General features: G+C 42.3%; 1 pseudogene; it reads left to right on the forward strand.

Moving 5' to 3' along the window:
• The first annotated feature begins 4904 nt into the window (after positions 1-4904).
• LOC145406496 (5S ribosomal RNA) lies at positions 4905-5021 on the forward strand (annotated as a pseudogene).
• Positions 5022-25664: the final 20643 nt, after the last annotated feature.

The raw sequence follows: 25664 nt of genomic DNA on the forward strand, positions 1-25664 counted from the left end.
TCAGTCAAAATGTTGACTTCTTTCTTATTTTCTTCCATGGGGTTGTGATTATTCTTCATGAACTTGAAGGTGTCAGATAGGATGTTATCTATCTTCTTGTAAGTAGTCCTGCTTCGAAATGATAACAAAAGCTGTGGTCTTGTCTGCATTCCTGACGACGATGTCCTCATTTGAACGAAGTTGTTTGGCTGCGTGCAAGTGTCATTTGTGTACGAGGTTGCATTGGAATGAGCCCCTTGTTATAAAAGTTTCGGTCATCAGGAAGGCTTGGAGTTCTTTTGTTGTGTCGACTTTCTCTTCTTTTTCGAATTTCTTAATATTGTCTAGGAGGACTTCAAGCCTCTTGCGGGGGGGTCTGGGTTTAGTCATGAAATGACAGTTGATCCATTATATAGTATTTCTTCTTGTTCCTACGTCAGTTCAAGGTTGGGGACAAGGTTAACAAATCCTGTCGTAGGTTGAGGGGTTTAATGTTGTTGCCATACATGCTGGAAAGCATGGTAATGTTTCTAGATTCCACGCCCTGACGGTGCTGCTGCTGTAGTTGGTGTAATTCATCTTCAACGGATTTTTGTATATTTTCGAGGATGTAGGCTTCTTTCCATCTTGTTCAAACATCACAGACGCTTACTTTACTTTACTTTATGTGACAAGCTTCTGCTTCTCTTGTAGTTGACGATCCACAAGACCTCTCCTGAACCTGTGGATAATCCCAGTGTCCCTGACTCCCTTGCCATGAAGGTTTATATTTGCATAGCCAGGTAAGATATTTTCTTGTAAGCAAACAAGGTTGAATGCAACTGCTGTTTCTGCTTTATTTTTCTTCTGCTCAATGCTTTCGATGCATCAGGCTAAGCCACATTGATTTTCATTCATACTTCTGAGTAGCTGTCCAAATGTTAGTCTACTTGGTAATGTTTCGTTCCATCCTGGGAACATCTTCAGAACAATTTGAACGTGGATGGAGCGAGACCTCATTACATAGGGGATGCCGCGTATGCAGGTACAATGATAACTAAGAACATTGTAAAACTGCTCAAAAATATATGTAAAGAAGGAACTGCTACAGTTGAATTACATGAAGGCTAGGAAAAAATTAAGATTGAAAAGGGCGTTCGTCAGGGAGATAAAATTTCGCCAAAATTATTGACTACATGCCTAGAAAGTATTTTCAGAAGACTAGACCAGGAGAACAAAGGAGCAAATACAGATGGAAAAAAAACTAAATCATTTAAGATTTGTAGATGACATTGTCCTAATCTCTAAAACAACAGACAAATTGCCAGAAATGTAATATGGCCTAAATAGAGAAAATCTCAAAGTACGGCTACAGATGGGCAAGGGTAAAATTAATGTTTTATCCAAATACACCAATGAGCGTCAGCACAATAGGCGAAGAAATTCTTGAAGAAGTCGAGGAGTACAATTACTTGGGACAAATACTAAAACTAAGGAAAGACCATGATAATGATATAAAATGATGCATTACAACTGGATTGAAAGCTTTCGGTAAACATGGAGACATTGTGAAAAGTTGCTTGGCAGTATGTTTGAAACGAAAAGTATAAAATGAATGCATAATCCTAGCTATGACGTACGGTTATGAGTCCTGGAAAATCAATTAATCCGTTCTGAAAGCGCCATGGAAAGGAAAATATTGGAAATATTGCATCTTTAAGGCACAGGAAAAGACCAACTTGGGTGAGAGAGCAGATATTATAAAAATTATAAAAGAACAGAAATGGAGGTGGGCAGGTCATGTAGCAAGAATATGGAATAACCGATGGAGCAAGAGGGTGACTGACTGGACTCCAAGAGATTGTAAGCATGGCAGAAAAAGGCCAGGCAGAAGGTGGATAGATGAGATAGAGAAATTTGCAGGCAAAACGTGGCAAGGTTGGCTCAGTCAAGGAATAATTGAAAAAGGATGGGGGAGGCCATTGTTCAGCACTGGACTTGCAGTGGCTGATGATAAATTTTATATATATATATATATATATATATATATATATATATATATTTATATACCGTATATATATATATATATATATATATATATATATGGGTGTGAGACTATGGTGTGGCATGAAAATGAAATGTCAAGAGTAAGAGCAGTGGACGCGGGACTGCTGAGGAATGTATGTGGAGTACAGAGGGTGGATAGGATACGAAATAATGTAATTCGTGATAGGTGTGGAGTGAGGAAGTCGTTGGACACCAGAAACGAAGAGAGTGTCCTGAGATGATATGGTCATGTGGAAAGAATGGATAATAATAGAGAGGTGAAAAAGGTATACCTGAGTTAATTTGAAGAAGGGAGGAGGCGAGGTAGGCCAAGGAGAAGGTGGAGAGATATGGTGGATGAGTGTTTGAGGAAGAGAGGTTTGGAAGTCGGTGAGGCTAGGGAACTGACAAGAGATCGAGCTGGCTGGATGAATGTTGTGAGCAGAAGTGCATGATCAGGGATTTGGCACCCCTTGTGAGCATGGCAGCGTCCGGACTGACTCAATCGGATACTTTTGTGTGAAGCTGCAGAATGTGGTGAATGTTTTTGGCGTATCCCGTAGAGCCAGAATTCCGGGGGCTTGAATGATGAGTGAATGGGCGTGTGACCTATTTGGATTGGGCAAGTTTGTGCTGTCTGGACATTGCTACTCCACACCCTGCCCTTGGGTGGGAAAGGAGGTCCAGATGATGATGATGATGATGATGGTTTTATATATATATATATATATATATATATATATATATATATATATATATATATATATATATATATATATATTTATATACCGTATATATATAAACAAAACAGGACCTAATACTGAGTCCTCTGACAAGTTCCATGAAATGTCTTTCCATTCTCATTCGCTGTCATTTAATACGACTCATTGTTTACTTCCGGTAAGCCAATTATCAGTGCTCCTGAGTACACTCCTGGTGTTCCTGTGCGTCTTGAACATTTCTGAAGTAGTTTTTTGTAGGAAACCTAATGGAATACTTTTTGAAAAATACGAATAGACAATGTCAGCAGATTTGGTCTTATCGTATAGGCTATGTTGAATTTATTACTGAAGAAATCAGTGAGATTCGTAAGTAAAAAAAAATAATATTCGAAAACCATGATGTAAATCTCTGAGAAAAGTAATAATCTAAGGAATGAGAGAGATGGTTACTGAAGAAATACAGAGTTTAACAAGTGTGTGTGTGTGTGTGTGTGTGTGTGTGTGTGTGTGTGTGTGTGTGTGTGAGAGAGAGAGAGAGAAAAAAAAAAAACAGACAGACAGACAGACAGACAGATCACTACCCCAGTAAGGTAACATTAAGGCGACATTGTGTTATCTCCGTGGCATAGTTGGAGGCCATGCTTTACCACGCCATGGTTTGAGTTCAAGAGGAGGTTGGAAGCCTTGTTATTATGTAAACTTGCAAGGGACGTAAGATAATCACTTACTGTAGAAATTATCTGTAGCAAGGTGCCCTACCTAATGCCCCTGACTTTCCGAAACCCGAAAGATATAATGTGGAATAACTGCTACTGATTTGTAATACGCACAATACTGAACTACTGAAGAAATACAAGAGTGTCTCATAAACCTTTTGGAATATGGTGTGGAAACCCTCAGTCTAATTATGCATTTTTCTGTTTTGCTACTTACAGACGCTTTCCATTCAACTTAGTGGAGACTAGAAGGGGTAACCGGCGTTGCCTGGGTAAAACTCTTTGATCGTGCATTACCTGTGACCCTGGATGGCCACTCCTTGTGGGAGAAGGCCCTTCGCCTTCCCATTATATCCTTGCTCCAGTTTCCCCAGGGTTATATTCTCCATGGACCTATTCCTACCATGGACCTATTCTCCCATTACCCACCCACCCACCAACCCTGCCCACCAATCTGTCAGTCCATCTTTTTTTTTTTTTTTTTTTTTTTATGTGTCCGACTCTGGGCATAGGCTTCACAGCCTGCTATCAAGGCCCAGCAGTCCTACATACCATACACCTCTACATGTCACCACTTCGGCGCTAACACCCACCGTCCATATTGAATACATGCTAGGGCTGTCTCATACAGGACTGGTGTATTGGTATTAGCGGGGGTATTTTTACGACATGTCGGCGGGTCTTCTGGTAGATCAGTAAAGCCTGATTTAATGACATTCAAATCCTTAAACTGTTACCTGCCCCAGCCGGGTTTTGAACCTGGGTCCGTTAGGACCGCACGCCTTCTGACCCACTGTAACTAATAATATGGTTATAGAAGTAAAAAATTCAACAGTAATTGGCTACCATCTTTCCATCATGTTGACTTGAGTATTTCTGCTTAGTATTATATTCTTGGCCATCAGAGGAGCCATTTTAGCTTATGTAATGTACACGTTTAAAATGTTTCAATTCGTCATAATAAGATACACCTGTCAGAGCTGTTAACAAAGATCTATATGCAGCCTGTGTGATTTCCTTAGAGGACAGACAGACAGGTTGACAAACTCTCTCTCTCTCTCTCTCTCTCTCTCTCTCTCTCTCTCTCTCTCTCTCTCTATCTATCTATCTATCTATCTATCTATCTATCTGTTTATCTGTCTGTCTCTATCTGTCTCTCTATCTTTGTCTTTCTCTCTTTCTCTCTCTATCTATCTATCTATATCTATTTATCTATCTTTATTTATCTATATATATCTAAATCTATCTACCTATATCTATATATCTCTATCTATCTGTCTATCTATTTCTGTCTATATCTATGTCTATCTTTATCTATCTATCTATCTCCATCAATCAATCTCTATCCATCTATCTATCTGTATCTATCTATCTCCGTCTCTCTCTCTATCTATCTATCTATCGATCGATCCATCTATCTATATCTGTCTATCGATATCTGTCTATATCTATCTATCTATCTATCTATACCTACCACGTTGAGTACACCGCTTCCCGTCCGATCAGCGAAGTTAAGCAACGTTGGGTCTGGTTAGTACTTGGATGGGTGACCGCCTGGGAACACCAGATGCTGTTGGCATCCCTACGTGTCAGGTGGAGTTGGTGGAGGATTAGTTCCCCTCCCTGTAAAACAATTAACTCTAAGCCGTTGGCCACCCCGTTTGGGATACATGGCGTCTGGCAATGAATGAATGAATATATATATATATGTCCGACTAAGGAACGGACAAAGGACATTCTTAGGGTGGGAACGTGGAATGTGAGAGGAGTGAATGATGAAGTGAAAGAGAGAGAGATTGTTCAGGTGCTTGAGGATGCAAAAGTGGATATATGTGAATTGACTGAAACTAATTGGAAGGGGGAAAGGGTGAGAGAATGGGAATATGGTTTAGGTGTGTGTGCGGGAGTCAATGAAAATGAGAGGGCAAGAGAGGGAGTATGTCTGATGATAAGCAAGAAGTGGAAGGAGAATATAAGAGAGTATGGAACAGTGGGTGCAAGGATTGTATGGGTGAGGATGAAAGTAGGTATACAAGCGTGGGCGATTGTATGTGTGTATGCTCCGACAGAGGATCGAGTGGCAAGAGTGAAAGATGAGTTTTGGGCGAGTGTAGAAGCGTGTATGGACAAGTTTGAGAGGAGCGAGAGAGTGCTGTTGATTGGAGACATGAATGACAAAGTTGGGAATGTACGAGTGGATGGAGTGGTTGGTCAGTGGGGTGTGCCAGCTGACGTAGATGGGAATGGAAGTGCTTTGGTGGACATCTGTGCTTGTAAGGGGTTGGCAATAGCCAACACCTACTTTCGGCATAAGATGATCCACCGGTATACATGGAGAGTAATGAGGAGGATGGATGGTGAACTTGTTGAACGAAAGGCAATGATAGACTACGTGTGTGTGGATGAGCGAATGAGAAGACAAGTGTTGGATGCAAGAGTGTGGAGAGGGTGGGGGTATGGAGTCTCGGACCATCACTTAGTGATGGCCAAGGTAAAGCTGCAAAGAAAGTGGTTGAGGAGACGAAGGAGGAAGCAACTCCTGTGAGAAGAGTGAAGAAATTGCAAGATAGTGAGAAAATGACAGAGTATAAGAGCATAGTGGAAGAAAGATTGGGAAGGTATGAGCTAGAGCAGATGGAAGGGGTGGAAGACGTATGTAAGATATTCACGGAAGAGATAGGCGCAGCGTGTGAGGCGGTTTGTGGAGTGAGGAGGAGCTGCAAGGGTGTGCAAGGGACAGCATGGTGGAATGATGAGGTGAAACGAGCTGTGGAACAAAAGAAGGAGGCATATAGTGAATGGTTAGCGAGTAGAGGTAGGGGAGAAGATAAGAGAGAGAAGAGAGAGGTATATGTGAGCAGGAGAAGGGAGGTTAAGAGACTGGTGAAGAAGAGTAAAAAGAAAGTGGATGAAGAGTTTGGGAGGAATCTGAGTGTGAAATGGAGGAAGAGTAAGAAATTGTTTTGGAAGGAGGTAAAGAAAGTAAGGCAGTGTGAAAGGGGAAATAGTAGGGGAGTGAAAAATAGAAATAATAGATTGTTGGTGGAGAAGAGAAACTGAGGAGATGGAAGGAGCACTTTGAGGATTTGTTGAATGTAGAGAGTGAGAGCAGTGCGAGTATAAGTGGTTGGGGAATGGCTGGGAGAAGAAGAGATGAGAGGAGGGAGGAAGAGATCAGTAGGGCGGAAGTAGTGGAAGCTATGAAGAAGAATAAGTTGGGAAAGGCCCCAGGAATTGATGAAGTGTGTGGTGAAATGCTTAGTTATGGGGGTGAGATTGTTGTGGAGTGGATATGGAAGTTGTGTAGATCGGCTTGGGAAGAGGGAAGGGTTCCAGAGGACTGGAAATCAGGTATAATTGTTCCTTTATACAAAGAAAAAGGGGAGAGAGAAGTATGTGGTAACCATAGGGGTATTTGCCTACTTAGTGTGACTGGTAAAATATATGGTAGAATACTCATTGATAGGGTTAGGCATATGACAGAGGAGCTAGTTGGAGAAGAACAAGGGGGATTTAGGAAGGGAAAAGGGTGTGTAGATCAGATATTTGTTCTAAGATGTTTAGTGGAGAAGTATCTAGAGAAGGGAAGGAAAGTGTATGCTGCCTTCATGGACTTGGAGAAAGCTTATGACAGAATAGATAGGCAAGGTATGTGGAAGGTATTAAGAATATATGGAGTGGAGGGGAAATTGTTGAGTGCTGTGAAGAGTATGAACGAGGGAGCTAGGGCTACGGTGCGAGTGGATGGTGAGCTGAGTGAGTTCTTTGATCTCAATGTGGGACTGAAACAGGGTTGTGTGATGTCTCCATGGCTGTTTAATATATACATGGATGGGGTTGTAAAGGAGGTGCAGGGTAGGGCAGTGGATGTGGGGGTGGCTCTAATGAATGAGGGTGAGATTTGGAAGCGTCCGGTGTTGCTGTTTGCTGATGATACAGTACTGTTGAGTGAAGATGAATGGGAGTTGCAAGGTTTGGTGAATGAATTTGGGACAGTGTGTAGGAAGAGGAATCTGAAAGTTAATGTAAACAAAAGTAAAGTTATGGTGTTTGAGAGGAATGAAGTCACAGAGTGTGTAGTGAGGTTGGATGGTGAGGATATGGAGAATGCGAGTGCATTCAAGTACCTGGGTAGTGTGATGAGTAAGGATGGAACTTTGGGGGATGAAGTGCGTGAAAGGGTACAGCAGGGAAGGAAGGTTGTTGGTACACTGAAAGCAGTGATGAGAAATAGGGAGGTGAGTATGGAAGTTAAGAAGTCACTGCATGATAGTAGTGTGATCCCTACCCTGACGTATGGAAGCGAGGAATGGACCTTGCAAGAGGGGAACAAGTCAAGAGTGAGAGCAGTGGAAATGAGTTACTTGAGAGGAGCATGTGGAGTGACGTGGAGGGACAGGTTGACGAATGAAGAAGTGAAGGAACGCTGTGGGGTGGATGTGGATGTGGTTGAGAAGATTAGGAGAAATACACTGAGGTGGTTTGGACATGTGAAGAGAATGGAGAATGAAAGACTGACTAAGAGGGTGTATGTAGGTGAGGTGGAGGGAGGGAGAGGGAGAGGTAGACCGAGGATGAGGTGGAGGGATGGAGTTGAGAGGTATATGAGGGAGGGGGGGGTGAGTTGGGGGGAGGGTAGTCAAATGGTGGGTGACAGAGCGACTTGGAGGCGTTTTGTCTGCGGCCACCTTTTGCGGGATTAGGGCGTCGGGCTATATATATATATATATATATATATATATATATATATCATTATCCGGAGTTCCTTTCCCACCCAAGGGCAGGGTATATATATATATATATATATATATATATATATATATATATATATATATATATATATCATTATCCGGACTTCCTTTCCCACCCAAGGGCAGGGTATATATATATATATATATATATATATATATATATATATATCATCCGGACTTCCTTTCCCACCCAAGGGCAGGGTATATATATATATATATATATATATATATACATACACACACACACACACAGTATGTATGTATGTAACGAAGTGGCGTTGTTTGTTTGTATGTCCTTGAGTCACGCCCAAACCAAGGGCCAGAGACCCCCAGACCCATATATATTCTGAATCAGGGTGACTCAGCGATGGTGTTAGGGGGGGTAAAAATTCAAATCTGGGTCATTTGAGGTCACCAGTAGCGTATTCACTTTTTTTAGCCCGGGCAATTCCGAGTACCCCAGCAGCCCAATTTTTGGCATGGAGACTCCCATGACCTTCAGTTTTGACATAAGCTCTGAGTGGTTAATCTCCGATATCATTTTTGAGGTCACTGGTCTGAGGTAGTTTGAGGTCACTGGTAATACACATTCGAATGACTGGACCCAGCAGCCGAATTTTTGGCATGGAGACTCACATGACCTCCAGTTCACACATAGGCGATGTGAGGTTAGCCTCTTAGGTCATTTGAGGACATGGGAACAGTAAACGAGTGCCTACAAATACCGTGCGTTAGTCTGCGAAAGCTGAAATAGAAAGTTCCTTGACCTCTTTTAATCCCTCTTCAAAAACACAGAAGGTATATGGTCTTTCTGGAGTTGAAAGAAAGATTGAATTAAAATACATAGGGTTATAGAATTCGCCTTTTTGGCCCGACAACACTGGGTACCCCTGCTAGTTGGGTGATTCACGAGTTTTTCCGGAAACTCTGGGAAATGCAAGCTTATGCAAATCTAAGAATAAAATACTCTACAGTATAAGTATAGGTGTTTAAAGTAATGGCTTACAAGTGGGGAAATTTTCAGATCTAACAGACATGTGAGCGGGAAGTGGCTGGGCTGGTGGCGACCTTGTTGTGTTGCCGAGTTACTCAATTTTCTTTTAAATTTTACACGTTGTTCTCATTCTGAATTAAACTATTCTTTCATTAATCGTCAGGTAAGTAATTCTTCTACTTAGAAAAGTATGTCACTTTAAAGTGACAAATCTACTATTGAAGGAGTAAACATGGCAAAGGTGGCATACCAGTGATACGAGATGAGGTACCTCAGAACTCAAACTGACAGTTCCCGCCAAGTGCTAGGCGAGTGTGGCGGGCGCATTTATTCCAGGGACGGTTTCATCCACATTTCGCTACAATGCCATTCACTTTTACAAACGTGGAGTATGCAGATATGATTTTTATCTATGGGTTCTGCAATGGCAACACAGAAGCATCAGCAAGAGTATACAGACGGAGATGTCCAAACAGAAGGAGCCCAGATGCAAAAGTGTTTTACTACGTCTACCAGCATCTCTGGGACAAAGGCTGTTTTCCTGGAGTTGGAGCCACAGCTGAACGCATGGAGAGGCAAGATGAAGTACGACGCATAGTAGGAATGGTACATCACAGCCCTTGCATCAGTACAAGAAGAATTTCATCCCGATTTAGTGTTCCACAAGCGAAGATATCGAGAACAATAAAGCGGGATGGACTCTACCCATATCACATACAAGTTCCGCATATACAACCGGGGGATTCTGCTCAACGACTGGATTTCTGTACTTGGCTAGCAGATCATCCTCAGCTGTGTAAGTACATTTTATACACTGATGAAGCCATATTGACCTGCAGTGGATCACATAATACTCGTAATGCACATTGGTGGTCAAAAGAAAATCCCAAGGAAACAGTTGAACGGAACTTTCAACACAGATTTTCAGTTAATGTGTGGTGCAGTATGATTGACAACCAGCTGACTGGACCTCATATCTTTGAAGGGAGGCTTACAGGAGATGTTTACGTTAATTTTCTCAGAAAACACTGCAATGTATCATTTTTCAACAAGATGGGACGCCTCCACACTACAGCAGACAAGTGACTGAATACCTCAGTCAAGAATTCCCAGATCGATGGATAGGCTGTGGAGGACCTCACCCATGGCCTGCAAGATCCCTAGATTTAACATCTGGACTTTCACCTCTGGGGACACATGAAGTCACCGGCATACAAGAAAAAGATAAACATCAGAGAAGAACTCATCCATCAAATCAAGGAAACAGCACAAATTATTAGGAACAACCCAACAGTTCTGAGGAAGGCAATGCAGGCTGTGTCAGATCGTGCGAGGAAGTGCATAGCAGCTGATGGCGGTCACTTTGAACATCATTAATTTTGTTTGTTCAATAGTATTCATTCATTATCAACATCTCAGAGCTTTCAGAGAGGATTAGACCTCCTGGGGAAACCTCTTTAAAAAAAAAATGTGCCAAGACTTTTACCTCATGGGTGGTGTGGAAAAAAGTCAAAACCAGAGAAAAATTGCTCTGCGGTAACTGTTGTGCGTAATGGTGAGGCTGGTGTGGCAGGTGTATACAGTACCTCAGTGCCTCGCCACTGCCTCTCATCGTCACTCGGCTGGTCCAACTCACACTGATACTTACCTGGCGATTAATGAAAGAATAGTTTAGTTCAGAATGAGAACAACGTGTAAAATTTAAAATTGAGTAACTCGGCAACACAGCAAGGTCGCCACCGGCCCGGCTGCCTCCCGCTGACATGTCTGTCAGATCTGAAAATTTCCCCACTTGTAAACCATTACATTAAACACCTATACTTATACTATAGAGTATTTTATGCTTAGAACTGCATAAGCTTGCATTTCCCAGAGTTTCCGGAAAAACTCGTGAATCACTCTCTCTCTCTCTCTCTCTCTCTCTCTCTCTCTCTCTCTCTCTCTCTCTCTCTCTCTATATATATATATATATATATATATATATATATATATATATATGTGTGTGTGTGTGTGTGTGTGTGTGTGTGTGTGTGTGTGTGTGTGTGTGCGCAGACATGAAACTCCACGGAAATGCCCCGCCGCATTTACCTCGCAATATTAGATATGGGCGTGTGTTAATTATCAAGCTTTTTGGCAACCGTAGGCCGGTTGCACCTGTTTTTTTTTTTTTTTTTTTTTGTTTTTTACGCATTCCTTAAGTCTGATTTTTTTTTTTTTTTTTTTGGTACGTTGATTGAAAAAGTGTTGCACTGCAATGCACCGTTTCGGCCAATTAGAGGGTGCAAATAGATAAACAGAATGGGAATTTTAATAGTATATAGATTTATGGTTTTGAAGGAATAAATGAATGCTGTTTCTGATCACTCCAGTTAAGTCTCTAAATTGAAAATCATCTGGTGATATCAAGAATAAAATGCAAAATAGCCCTGATAGTAAATAAGTTAAACGACAAAGGACACACAGAGGAAGGCAAGTGAGATTTGGAGGTTGAGACTGAGTGGATAAGAGAGGCAGGGAGGGTGGAGGGTAATTGAGTTATGTGATACCAGGAGAGGCGGGAAAACTGACAGGCAAAAATACAGCAAGAGATGACACGATTTTTTTCTATTTTTTTTATTACATTTTTTTTTTTTTTCACCCGTTCTGTTGAGGCAGAGTCGGTAATGCAGAGGAAAGCATTGTCATTCACTCACATTCCGTTTCTCATCTATTATGCGTAACAGTCACACAAGGCAATTTTGAAACATTCACATTTTGCCTGCCAGTGTACAGTTAACCTTCCAGTGTTCTGGTCTGCCCTTCTTTATCATATTTACTGCTATTCCGGCACGACAGAGATCCGCGGTCGACTAGATTTGCATCATACGCAGATCAGACAAATTCCAGACGTGCTTCATACGCACACCAGGCACACCACCAATACCCCCATCCCTCGACACACTCCTGTTAGTTCTACGTCCCATCCTTCAAATCGGTGCAGTGACAGTTAATGAGTGAGTGAGTGGTACAGTTTCTGACACAATGGGTCTGGCCTCTTCCACCGCGCCCTTCCCTGACCGTGGGTGCAGTAAAAAGGCTTAGACTAATTCCTATCGACTATAGGAGGATCATTAAGGCAGACAGTGAGTTTTTGCTGCATGATACGTTAATAGTGTATTATATTTACGTATTTTCTGTCGACGATACAGATAAATAAAAGTGCATTGGACATTACCAAGATCTAAAACGCATGTTAAATCGCTTAGTATGAGGGGCCAGAAAGTCACCATGTTCATAAGAATGCGATCCATTGACTCATATTCTCTCTCTCTCTCTCTCTCTCTCTCTCTCTCTCTCTCTCTCTCTCTCTCTCTCTCTCTCTCCTTTCATCGCCATCCTGCTCCCTGTCCCAACTGTTTTCCTTCCCTCTTGCTTTCTCTTCTTTTCTTTCTCTCCAGCTCCCCCCCTACTGCTCTCTCTTTCCCATTTTCTGTCCCTTCCTCCAGCTCTGTTTCTTTAATCACTCTCTCTCTCTCTCTCTCTCTCTCTCTCTCTCTCTCTCTCTCTCTCTCTCTCTCTCTCTCTCTCTCTCTCTCTCTCTCTCTCTCTCTCTCTCTCTCTCTCTCATTTTCTGCCATGCTATCCCTGTCTTCTTTCGTTTTCCTTCCGTATTCTGTCTCTTCTATTCTTTCCCTCTTGAGGTGAAATGGGCAAAACAGATCGCAACGGATATGTTATAAAGCCTCTAAAGGTATTGTGTTGGAGCCATGGAGGATTGAATATTTAGAGCCTTAATATAGTGTTTGTCTACACTGACCTCCTCTGCGAGTTCTGATATGGGTCGTAGGAAGTCACGTACATGAAAACGATGTGTGCTTACTTTCACTGTAGTTCTTGTTCGTTTTCGTTCATTTAGAAGATAATGTCACTACGCCCTTATTGTCTTACCAGAAAATCTGTCTCACCTGCATCCCAGTTCATCCATCTAGCACATCTCACAAACCACTCTGTTTTGTCTCTCTACATCGTATTGTAAGAAAAATCGCCTTCCCACCGCCAATACTGCCCCTCCTATAACGCCCGTCTAGTGGTTGTACTGATCCCGGCCTCCTTCGCCATACGCCATTTACCTTACCTGTCCGGTCCAATCCTTTCCTCCCACCCTGTTTTCTCCTGCTAAATATTCAGTATCTCATTAGTCATTGAACCAGTCGAACTGAGGCTTTGTGTATAGAGCATCATGACCTAATTACTCATACAGGATGCTCGTTTCATTTGTGCTGGTGGAATAATTTAGCTGCAGCGTTGGGCTGCATGATGGATTTTTTTTTTTTTTAATAATTCATAACCAGCGAACCGTTATATCAATAGGCTTCATGGAGATAACTAAAATGTTGCGCACTGGCCTTTGAAACTATGATGAACTGCGAAGTATCTTAAAAAAAGAAATATGGAAAGTAAGTGAAACAGCCCTGAATGAGCTTCTTCAAATATCTCTGAAATGAACAGGAATGATTGGACTGCATCTCAGCTGACTTGGGTAGGTGTGAATGATCCTGAAGTTGCCTAGTGGAACCTCAAGCTGCCTGCATGGACGTTACTGGATCTATGTTGTTATATCAGGGTTTTATTTGATGTGACTGGGTTTAATGGGTATGAATAGCCTGGCTGGACGTGCTGCAGTCGAACCTAAATGTACCTAATTACAATAATGTTAAATGGTCCTGAGCTGTACTGAACCAAGCCCAGTGATGCTGAACGGATGTGAAGAGCCTCAAGGAACCAGAACTACCTGAATGGGTTTACCTGCACCGGCATGACCTTAGTTTGACCTGAATGGCTTTAAACTGGCCTAAATTGCCCGCAGTGGCCCTAAACTGATCCGAATTAGCCTGACTGGATCTAAACTACTGTGAATTGCCTGAATCGACCTTGACGGCATTTGTGAGTTTAAATGGAAGCAAATGGATCCCACTGACCTGGATACGACTTGGATTGGCCTGAGCTGACCAAACAGTGTCTGAATAGAGATAATGGACTTGAATTAAGCTTTATTCTCTTAGTCGTGTGACGTCTGTTGTTGATTAATTTTGTTCTTGCTACATTATGACGACTTTCTTCAGCTTCAGAGAGACCTACCAACTTGAGGGAGATTTTTTGGTAGTGAAGAGGGTAAATAAAACTATATTTAACTGTCCTACATCTAACCTTTCATATACGACAAGTCTTTCCAAAGGCAAATAAAATTGCCGGGAGATAAACGGAAAAAAAAAAAGTCATCGGTTTCAAGCTTTTAAGCTTAATGGTTAAAATGTTCCCGATTTAACGTAATGAACGCTGATGATGGTGAAGTGGATAGAGTGGTGGGTCAGGTACTGTTTGGTCGCGAAATCAGTAACTGCTGTTAAAGGGAATAGTTGGATAGACATATGGGTTAGGCACTGTCCTGTCACGAATTCAGTAACTGCTGTTCAAGGGAATAGTTGGATAGACATATGGGTTAGGCACTGTCCTGTCACGAATTCAGTCACTGCTGTTGAAGGGCTGGACATGGTGGCGGGCTAAGTAGTGTTTTGTCGCAAATTCAGTTACTGATGTTGAACGGAATAGTTTGCGGGTTTGAGTTCGATATCATCATGTTCACTGCTTTTCCATATTGTCCCACTGACACGCCGTAATAAATACCCTTAGTAGTACCACAAAGCCAAGTCTGTGATATCATTAGCTTATCACACTACAGGTGGTGGCCAAGTGTTAGGTGACGTGTGAGGGCTGCAGAGAGTCAGCCCTTTGTTGGTGTGTCGTAGATGGAACACTGGATCTCTTAAACAAACTTACTGTCCTCTATCTAGAGTCGGGAACAGGAAACATATAACTTTAAAATGACCAGATAGACGCGAATTGGTCTGACTAGATCGAAATGAATGACAAAGGGCTGAATGGACTGTAAGTGGAAGATAAAAGAAAGGAAGGAAGAAAGAAAGGCAGGAGAGACGGAAGAAGGAAGGATATGTAGAAAAGAAATAAGATGTAAGGAACAGATGGGGAGGAGGGATATAAGAAGAGGAAAGAGGTATAAGAAAGAGAGGGTGAGTTGGAAGTATGGGGACTGCAGATGAAGACTGAGAGGAAAAGTTGGTGAGCATGTGACAGGGGGAGGTAGTGCGAGAAATTTGTTTGACTTGGTATAGGCAATGGGTGACAGTGAGGGACAGGGAGTGTGTTAGGGGGTGAAATGGGATGTCACACACACACACACACACACACACACACACACACACACACACACACAGAAGCTACGTAGAGGCAGGGTGTTGTTGTCGTCACCCCAGGCTTAATCTGAATGTAAACCGAGTGGACTGAAAGTTTCAGTTTCCCTTCTCTTGCAGTTCACCATCCTCCTTTCAGGGGATAGGGAGGGAGGTGAGGGATTTTTATATAACCATGCAGTAGAGCCGCCCGGTTATATCGATGTCAGCACGGGAAGGCGTCCCTCTTCAGCACCACAAGCAGGGTGTGTGTGTGTGTGTGTGAGACAGAGAGAGAGAGAGAGAGAGAGAGAAGTGTGTGAGAGTTAGAGTGCGTGTGAGACAGTGAGTGTTTCTTCCTTCATCCACCTCTGCCTATCAGGCAGAGGGGATGTGCAAGTTAGAGGTAGTAGGGTGTTTGTGACAGTGAACGAAAGAGAGAGGGAGAGAGAGAGAGAGAGAGAGAGAGAGAGAGAATGTGTGTTTGTATGTTTTGTGTATTTTTTTTTTTTTATAAAGGAAAAACAAATGAGTAAAAAAAAAAAATCCATACACCAGATTAATGGCATCCTCCGTTCATAAAATATCTGTAACAGTTAGACTTGAACAGCTGTGGGTTGAAATTTGGAGGGAAACAACTCTGGGGAAGCGAGTTCCAGAGAGATGCAGTTCGGGGAATGAAAGAATTCTGATAGGCAGAAGTTCTGCAATATGGCTGAGTGACATTCCAGTCATGAGCGCTACCAGATGCCCGTGTAGCACGAGGGAAGGCATGGAGAGGTGGCACCATGGACACAACTTCGTCCGAGCATTTGCCAAAAAAATATCTGTAAAATAATGCAAGGGAGGCAACATTCCTTCTTACATGCAGGGGAGGTAGTTTATATGTAATGACACTTCTGAATTTTGTCTAGTTGTCTTAATGCAACCTCTCCACAGCCATTCCACAAGGGTGAGCAATATTCAAGCTGAAAGCGCACATGACTCTTATAAATTATAGCTAACTGCTCATCCGCGAAGAAGTTACGGACTCTGTACAAGAATCCAAGTTTCTTTGAGGCGGTTTTAGCAAGTGATCTGACATGAGAGGTTCAGCTGAGGGCACTGTTAAGTGAGATGCCAAGAATTTCAATACTTTTGGAGATGGGAATATTAGTAGCATTGAAGGTAATGTACGAATCAGGCAATATCTGTCTATTAGTAAACTGTATATATTTAGTTTTTCTAGCATTAAAAGAGACAAGGTTGTTTTGTCCCCATTCACTGATCGTAGGTAGATCTTGATTTATGGAGATGGCTGTACTGAGTTGAGAGGTAGAGATATTAGACTTTGTAAATGGGTGTCTGAGTGTGAATGAACTATGTAGTGTTGTGCATGTGTTTTTATGTGTGTGTGTGTGTGTGTGTGTGTATGTGTGTGTGTGTGTGTGTGTGTGTGTGTGTGTGTGTGTGTGTGTGTGAGAGAGAGAGAGAGCAAATTAGAGGAAGTGACAGGACACATTACAATGGCGGGGGAGAGAGAGGGAGAGAAGAAACTCAGCACAAGCACTCCACACTGGTTAATGTACTCCCAGGATCCTATGACCCAGTCCCTAATGTAAAAGAAATATCCGACATTAGCTGTTATAGAATGCTAGAGTTATCCTGACCATGAGAAGCTTTATGTTACTTATATATTATTTTCTGGGTCCTATACACACTTCCATTAAATAAAATAGTCTTCGTGAATTTCATTACTAGAGCTGCCCTGATTATTGGAGGGTTATTGCTGATTGTATTAACACTCTCATGCTTCTGTGACTCGCTCCCAGCCTAATAAAATCGTCAGATGTTTGCTGGAATAAAATGGTGGTGAAGATGCCGCCATTAGAAAGTTAATGTGCTCACAGCACACGTTAGCAAATACATAATACTCTACAAGAAATTTGAACTCCTATTTCCGAGAACATATAATTCTGTCTGTTTATAGCCAGACCCCTTAATCGCGGAAGAGGTGACCACAAACGAGTTGCGTCCATGTAACCCTGTCTTCGGCCATCAGGATGCCCTTTCTCCGGTTCATACCAACCTCACTCATATGTCATATACCTATCCACTCCATTCTTCCATCTCTTTCTCGTCTCCTCCTCCACTTCCCTTTCATCTCACTCACACACACTCACTTACAAAATGCATGATTCTGCAGTGTGTACACTTGAATAAACCATATCAGTATACTCTAACACTCTCCAGCACATCAAAATCAACACTACAAAGCTCCTGGACTTCTTCATTCGCCTTTGAATCTCTCCACGTAACATTATATTCTCCCGTCAATAACTCATTCCAACTCCTCACACACCTTACTTGTGCCTTTCCAAGCGTCACTTCCTTACATAAGAGTAGGGATCACCATATTGTCGTGCAACTATTTTTTTCCTTCCATGCTTACTTCCCTATTAATAATCACCGCCCTTAGTATACGTGCAATCATCCTTCCTTGTCCTAACCTTTCATGCATTTCATCCTCTACACTTCTGTCTCTGCTCATCACGCAATCTTGACGTATGAAGGTTTTACCTTTCTCCATTTCCTGACCCTTCAGTTTAACGGTGCACTACATGACTTATACCTGTCAAACACCATAACTTTACTACTCGCTGTATTCCCATATATATATATGGGAGGTAAGCAGAGGGAGAGGTAAGTAGGTAGTCTCGTGGAAATGTAAAAAAAGAAGGCATTTAGGTAGGCAGAGGTAAGGACTGGGATAGTGGCAGGTATACAGTTAAGTAGGGAGAGGGTGAGGTCAAATAGCTGCCATTCCAGGTTGATCCAGACAATTATCCTCTAAGGAGATACTTTGGCTGCGTCTCATCACCTGAGGCAGCTTAGATCGTGAAATGTGGATGCCACCGTATAAGAAGTTTTGGAAATTCACTCAGGTCATTTGGTTTATTAGTACGTGTGTGTATGAGAGAGAGAGAGAGAGAGAGAGAGAGAGAGAGAGAGAGAGAGAGACTGAAGATCTCTGAACGGATGTTTAGCCATTTTTGTGCTCCTGTGATGGCCAAACTATCACAGGTGTTGGCGAGACGGTCACTCCCTCTACCGGGCTCGAGTGAGATATTTTTACAGCTATATTATTGACCTTCAGTATGTGTGTATGTAATTATGTGTGTATGGATGTATTTATGTATGTATGTATGTATCAACACTCCAAACCCTGGCAAACGTTTTTAACGAATTTTTGTACATGCAACCACTTGGGAGTCAATAGCTGACATTCCAAGTTTGCTTCAGGCTGATGAGTTCTCAGTGCGTGCTTTACCCACCTATGTGCTCCTCACAGATTTTAGTTGGATATAATGTGGGTGGCAAGGTGCATAGGTTTTTGCATGAGAGAGAGAGAGAGAGAGAGAGAGAGGGAGGGGCGGAGAGTCAGTAACTCTTTTGCTCTTTCATTATGACCGTAAATGGAAGAAGGGAGGCAAGAAGAATAACGGAGCGGATGGGGAAAAATAAAAATGTGTTAAGTTGAGGACAAGAGAAAAATACAGATAGTAGTGGAGGAGTAGGGAAGAGAAAGAGAGAGTGAAAAGAAACCAAGTTGTGGGAGAGAAAGTGAAGGAGACGGTTGTTGTGGTTGTTGTTGTTTAACCCCAGTCTGCCAGGCCAAGCAGACCCGTCAACCACAAGTCAACAACTGCTATTGTGGAGCCGTCCTACAGGTACAGTACAGACCATCTACTGTGTGAGGACCAGACACCCTCTTGTGGTAGACAGCGCCTCATCAGGGTGGGTCCTACAGGTACAGTACAGACCATCTACATTTGTAAGGACCAGACACCCTCTTGTGGTAGACAGCGCCTCATCAGGGTGGGTCCTACAGGTACAGTACAGACCATCTACATTTGTAAGGACCAGCCACCCTCTTGTGGTAGACAGCGCCTCATCAGGGTGGGTCCTACAGGTACAGTACAGACCATCTACATTTGTAAGGACCAGACACCCTCTTGTGGTAGACAGCGCCTCATCAGGGTGGGTCCTACAGGTACAGTACAGACCATCTACTGTGTAAGGACCAGACACCCTCTTGTGGTAGACAGCGCCTCATCAGGGTGGGTCCTACAGGTACAGTACGGCACATGACCCGTGAAGGAATACGGCTCCCCTTTGTGGTAAATAGTGCCTCACCAGGGTTGCATCTGGGTCTTTCCCACGGCGCGGTGCAGGGAAATAAGAGGAGATTTTGCTTCCAAATGGACACCGCAGTTGCTTCACCCACGTTGCACAGCGTCACCACGTATGGGGTCCCCGTCAGCACCTGAAGGAGTCGGTGAACGGGATTAACATGTTAGCTAGAAAACTGAATCATGTTTCTGAGAAAGGGAGGGGAGGGAGGCGAGAAGGGAAAAAAAGGGTGAGAGAATATCTAAAGAAGCGAAAGAAGCCAAGAACGAGACAAAAAAAAAAAGTGGGGGGGGCGGGTCAGGTGAATGTCAGGTTGAAAGCAAAGGCAGAGCTACGGTGCCATGAAGACTAGACTGTAATCTATATATCTGTTCGTCTGTCTGTCTGTCTGTCTGTCTCTGTCTGTCTGTCTGTCTCTCTCTCTCTCTCTCTCTCTCTCTCTCTCTCTCTCTCTCTCTCTCGTCAACGTTTCCCGTGCACTTTCCAGGAGGAGGCTTTGGTTTAATGCCTATCGACTGTGCAAGGTCCATCAAATGCAGATAAACTATATTTGCCAAGTGTAATCCACCACCTGAGTACGAACCAACCTTATTTTATATCCAGGTAAACATACTGTGTGGTCCACTGAGTGACGAGGGAAGAGGGGGAAAATGAATTGAGCCATCTAAGCCGGCCTAAGAATGGGATTGTAGTTCTTCCATTTGTATGCTGAATTCGCTAACCAGTGCTCCAGTGACTTCCTATGTGGAGCTTTCTTGCTTTACTATCCGGTTCATATAATTAGTTATAGGAATCATAGTCCTCTTTGTTACACACAGCCTCGAAAGGGTCACTGGGTCTTGCTGCTTGCTTTCCTTTGCACTCCTTTCCTTTGTGCTCATTTGTACTAAGCCTGCTCTAAAGCTGAATCGTTTCACCTCCCTGTACAGAATGGCAGTGATGCTTCCGTCTCGGCTGAGTCAAAGCCTACTGAAATCTTAAGAAACCAGTAAGTGGGCAAATATTGAAGACTGTTGGAAAGGTTTAAATCTCGCCTGATTGGTTCGGAACCCCAGACGTGTATAGAGATATCAGAACCTAATGAGATGTTAAAGAAACCAGTGATATTGAAACAGGTTGGAAGGGCTGTTATTCTGCTTCATTAGTTCGGAATCCACGACAGCTGAAAGGATTATTAACTGCAAATGAAATGTCTAGGTCAAAAGTTCACTCACTGTTTCACTTGTCTACTGCATACTCAAAGTCATGTCCGTCACTTCTGTCTCTGACGAATCATACAAAAGAAAATCATTTATGGACAGAGAATCATACAAAACCTACCACAGTCTAGAAAAATCAGCCAGCAGCGGAAAGTAAACAATTTAGGGGTGAAATAATGGGCCACCTTTGGTTCCTGGCTATAATATTGATCATCAGTCCCCAGAGATTAATCAATCCATCCATCAATCAATCAATTATTTCCTGTGGCACCCCACGGGATGCATAGGGCCTCGATGAACTCTCTCCACCAATATTTGTCTCTTGCCATCTCCTTCAGGTCCCATCAACACTCCTCTCCTGCTTCTCTTTTCATCATCCTCAATCAGGTTTCCCTCGGCCTACCTCTACCTCTTCTTCCTCTAGCAGTCCACTCTGGCACGTCCTGTATTAAACTGCCTTTTTTTCTATAAATGTGCCCCAGCCAATTCCAACGAGACAGTCTCACATATTCATCAACTGGTTCCACTCTCGTAATATCCCTTAATTTTTCATTTGTAACTCTGTCTTGCCACTTTACCCCAAGAATCCTTCTCAGTATTTTATTCTCAAATCCTAATACTTTCTGATCTGTTGCAGTTGTACTGTACCATGACTCATGCCCATAAATCAAAATTGGTCTAACCATGGACTTGTAAATTTTTACTTTAGTATGTACCGAAAGCATATTATTATTCCAAACAGATTTCAACATTCCAACAGCTCGCCAAGCCTGTCTAATCCTCTCCTCAATTTCATTGTTTAATAATCCATTAGATGATACAATCGTTCCCAGATATTGAAGATTTTCTACCTTCTTCACCACATTATTTCCAATTATACGATCCATTTGGTTCTCCACGTTCATATTAATAATTTCAGTCTTTCCACAATTTATTACCAGTCCCACTTTTTCTCCTTCCTCCACCAGACAATCAAGCACCCTCTGCATCTCGTAAATACTTCCGCAAATCAGTACAATATCATCAGCATAGTCCAAATCCATCAGCTTCTTATTTTCTTTCCAGTTAATTCCTGCACCTGTTCTCCTTACAACCTTTCTCATAACCCAGAGATTAAAGGAAATTAACTTTGAACGATGTCGGTTTGTATATGTCTGCTAATTATCGGTCTCTAAAACGTCAGATTTATGCCAAATAATTTGTCTGTAATGAGTGACACGATAAAATATACGATAATAAATGAACACTGAAACAGGTCGCTGAATGTTGTTTAGATATCTTCCAGCTTGTGTGACAGGTTGTATTCATTTAACCCCGTCGTCCCGAGAACTTTTTAAACATTTTTGCTTCCTTCAGACAATTATTATGAGATTAGGATCAGTTTTGCCAAGGCAAGGGTTATATACGGCTTTCATTAACCATATTACGATATGAAAAACTCTAGTATTGCAACCATTTCCCTCCAGTCAGTTAAATTCAGCTAAAAATCAAGCATACGATCTTGAAAGAATTAATACTTTCACCATGTACCCCCTCATGCTTGTGATAATATTCTAATATACTGCTGTAGGTACCCCTAGGCGGTTGTATTCGCAGAGAGAGTAATGGGAGCCGGGGAGTTAACCCATTCAACAAAATATATTTTGCCTAAGATGAATAACACCGTTTGAAAAAAAGGAATAAATTGAACGGTTATTGGGCTGACAGTTAATGATCTCGATGGTATTTTCATAATTGTTTCTTAATATATCACATAACTAGCAGGTTTCCTTACGCTGCCTGTGTAAAAAATTATGACCGTGCATACCGGCTAGCCTGGGGCCTTGGGGGCCCACACCCCTGGTGAGAGACGACCTCGGGATGCCATTTTTCCCACTGGACCCATGCTCCCTTTAGGCTTATTTCCCAAGGGATACATTCAACATGAACGTATTTCTATTATGGACCCATTCATTGCATGGACCTAATTACCATGGATTTGTTTTCCCACTTCCCATGGCCCACCCAACCTCTCACCCTGCCCACCCACAAACCCACACCCACTCACCTACTCACTCACTTCCCTATGCTACCCCACCAGCCTCTACCCATTTAACACTGCCCCTCCAACCACTTTGCCTACACTACCCACCCATCCACCACCCTACACACACCCCCAACCACCCAACTCTGCCATGTAGAACTGATATTGTGATTGTTGTAATATTCAGATGGTTGTAGGAGGAAGCTGAAAACTCTATGGTAGTTTGGCCATTAAGCTCCACCATGTTGACATGATTAGTTTTCCTTTTGGTCATTAGGAGCGCACTTTAGCAACTTTAAACCACACCGTTAATTTCTTCGTAAAAAGGTAACCCTCTTAGACACTTAAGAAACCCACTACATAGTTCTCCCTTAATTTACATAACGGACAAACAAATAAACGAACAGGCACACTTTTAGAAGTATGTATTAGACTTTTCCTGCTCAATCGGCTTGTACTGGGTTAAGATTCAGACGAACTCATTTTTTTAAAACACCTCAAAGAAGCTTATTCTATACAAAGTCCTTATTCATCCTTGTGTGTGTGTGTGTGTGTGTGTGTGTGTGTGTGTGTGTGTGGAGGAAGAAATGAAAATGAGACTTTCCACACAAAACAACATCGCTCAAGAGGTTTAGCATAAAAGATTTCCTTCGCCTCATCAACTCACCACCTTTCTGGGACGCCTTCTGTATCCCTCGTTGAAAGCAATGTACCGTATTTTCGCTGGATGAAGATGTTTTGCAGCATTTCCTCCTAACCGTTGACAGTCTATTGCGTATCGCACTTTTATGCTATTTCACTTCTCATTTTTATCTGTTCACCTTCAGCATAAATAAATACAGAAAAACAGAGAGAGAGAGAGAGAGAGAGAGAGAGATTGTTATGTAGCAAGTGTGATCCGTTTGGTAACTCTATTGGAGCCAGCCAGGATGGAAAATGGGATATGACGGTAGGGGAAGCGACATTTACGTATTTGACAACCAGGTCACTGTGATGACGCTGTTATAATATATTCTTGTTGTCTACAGACGATTTTGGATAATGGGGTATTTTTAATAAAGAAAATACTTGAGAGGTGGCAGAGTGGACCGTGAAACAGTTTGATGTCTTAAGTAATGAGAGATCGTTTCCAGGCAAAAATTTTAAAAAAATAGCGGGTATTCATTATTGACGATGGGTGTTAAGTATCTAATTGGCGACATCTGCAAGCTTGAGTCACGAAGAAGGGCTACGGGTCCAAAGAGAACAGGCTGCTAAATCTATGACCAGATTTGGACACATTAAAAATTAGGACTAGCGGTCTTTAACCACCTGGATGATTTTGGTAATGTAGAGCAAGCATTAGTTTGAGGTAGGACGTCATCGTGGTGAAGCTGATGAACACTGTCACTGAATTTGTCTTTGATGAAGCGTACTGAAAAATTGTTGAATCCTATGTTGGTGCACACGATGCACACGTCCACCAGTGATTGCACAACGAGGATACACTACCAACACGATAAACGAACCGCACACCGCAATACAGTATAACGATGAAACAAAAGAACTTTGGTCTGTTTTAACCTGATTAGATACAGTTAGCGTCCCCTTTGTCACACTGTGCAACTCTAGAATAACAAGTGCAAAAAATTTTAAATGGAACCAGTTTAATTTTTCTTTCCTCATTCTCGGGATATTTTAAATTTTGTGTGTTCAGTATTACAGCTGTCGACCACAACTTTCCAGATTCACCAGAATGTTTGCACTTTTCAGCCTGCTTCAGAACGCTCGTTCTATGGCCAAAAACAGTCCCGCTTGGTTGCTGAACCTAAGATATTGCATTTATGTTAGTTCATTGATCAGGTGGAACTTTAGTGGTTTTATACACACACACACACACACACACACACACACACACACACACACACACACACACACACACACAAATTAAGTCTTAAACCCCGGATCACCGGCACCAGTATGTTATGCTAAACTTCATCAGAGTGACTGAGAAGTACCGAATATTAGCACCCGTAATGCACTTCTTTAGTGGCGTACTCACGAGTACAAGACATCAATTCAGTACCACATGTTGGCCAGCTTTACTCCAGATCCACCTCTTCAGATCAGGGACGTCTTATTCTTTCTATTCTTGCTCTTTCCTGACAAGTATATTCAGCCAAAGAATAACTTTTAGAACAGGAATATTAAGATAAAACTTTTACAGTTCCTTCAGTATTAAAGGCCTTTCATAAATTAAACAAAATCGTCTGGTAGCAGCAACAGTGAAATACTCATAACAATGGACATCACCTGTTCTAGTGGTGAATACTGTACGTTGCGTTAAATGTTCCCTAAGTTGTTCAGAACGAACTATATAGATTACCTCGCAGGATGATGCAGACAGGATGTAATGAAAAATTGATTTATAAAAATTTACTCCTGGCCGATGACAAGATGTGTATTGTTCTAACCAATCTCAGGCTGTTTTATTTAGCTTAGAAGAAGCCTCCCCTCACCGCGTACTAGGGAGTTTAAAGAGTCATACCTGTCTCACGTGTTTGAAAAGCTCGTCCAGATTTTATCCCCTCATTCCGATGACCTACCTTATTCTTAGCGCAATAGTTAATAATGACTATGTCTGGCCTCTCCAGCTCGAGGTGAATAGAATCGTCAGTCAGTACTAAGAACTGAAAGAAAATGTGTGGTGAGATTGAAGGAGTAAATAAAATCGTCGGGTGACAGCAGGAATAAAATATCGTAGAAGTCACCGCAGTGGAAATTCGCGTTTATACGGGGCTGTAGTATGCATTTGGAGCAGCCTAGTAGTGTAATGGTTTAGGACGTCATTCAAGGACAGTCATGTGTTATGCGTA

The sequence above is a fragment of the Coenobita brevimanus genome, chromosome 70 (assembly GCF_032717465.1).
Source record: "Coenobita brevimanus isolate Jiangsu-jjx chromosome 70, ASM3271746v2, whole genome shotgun sequence".
Taxonomy (NCBI): domain Eukaryota; kingdom Metazoa; phylum Arthropoda; class Malacostraca; order Decapoda; family Coenobitidae; genus Coenobita; species Coenobita brevimanus.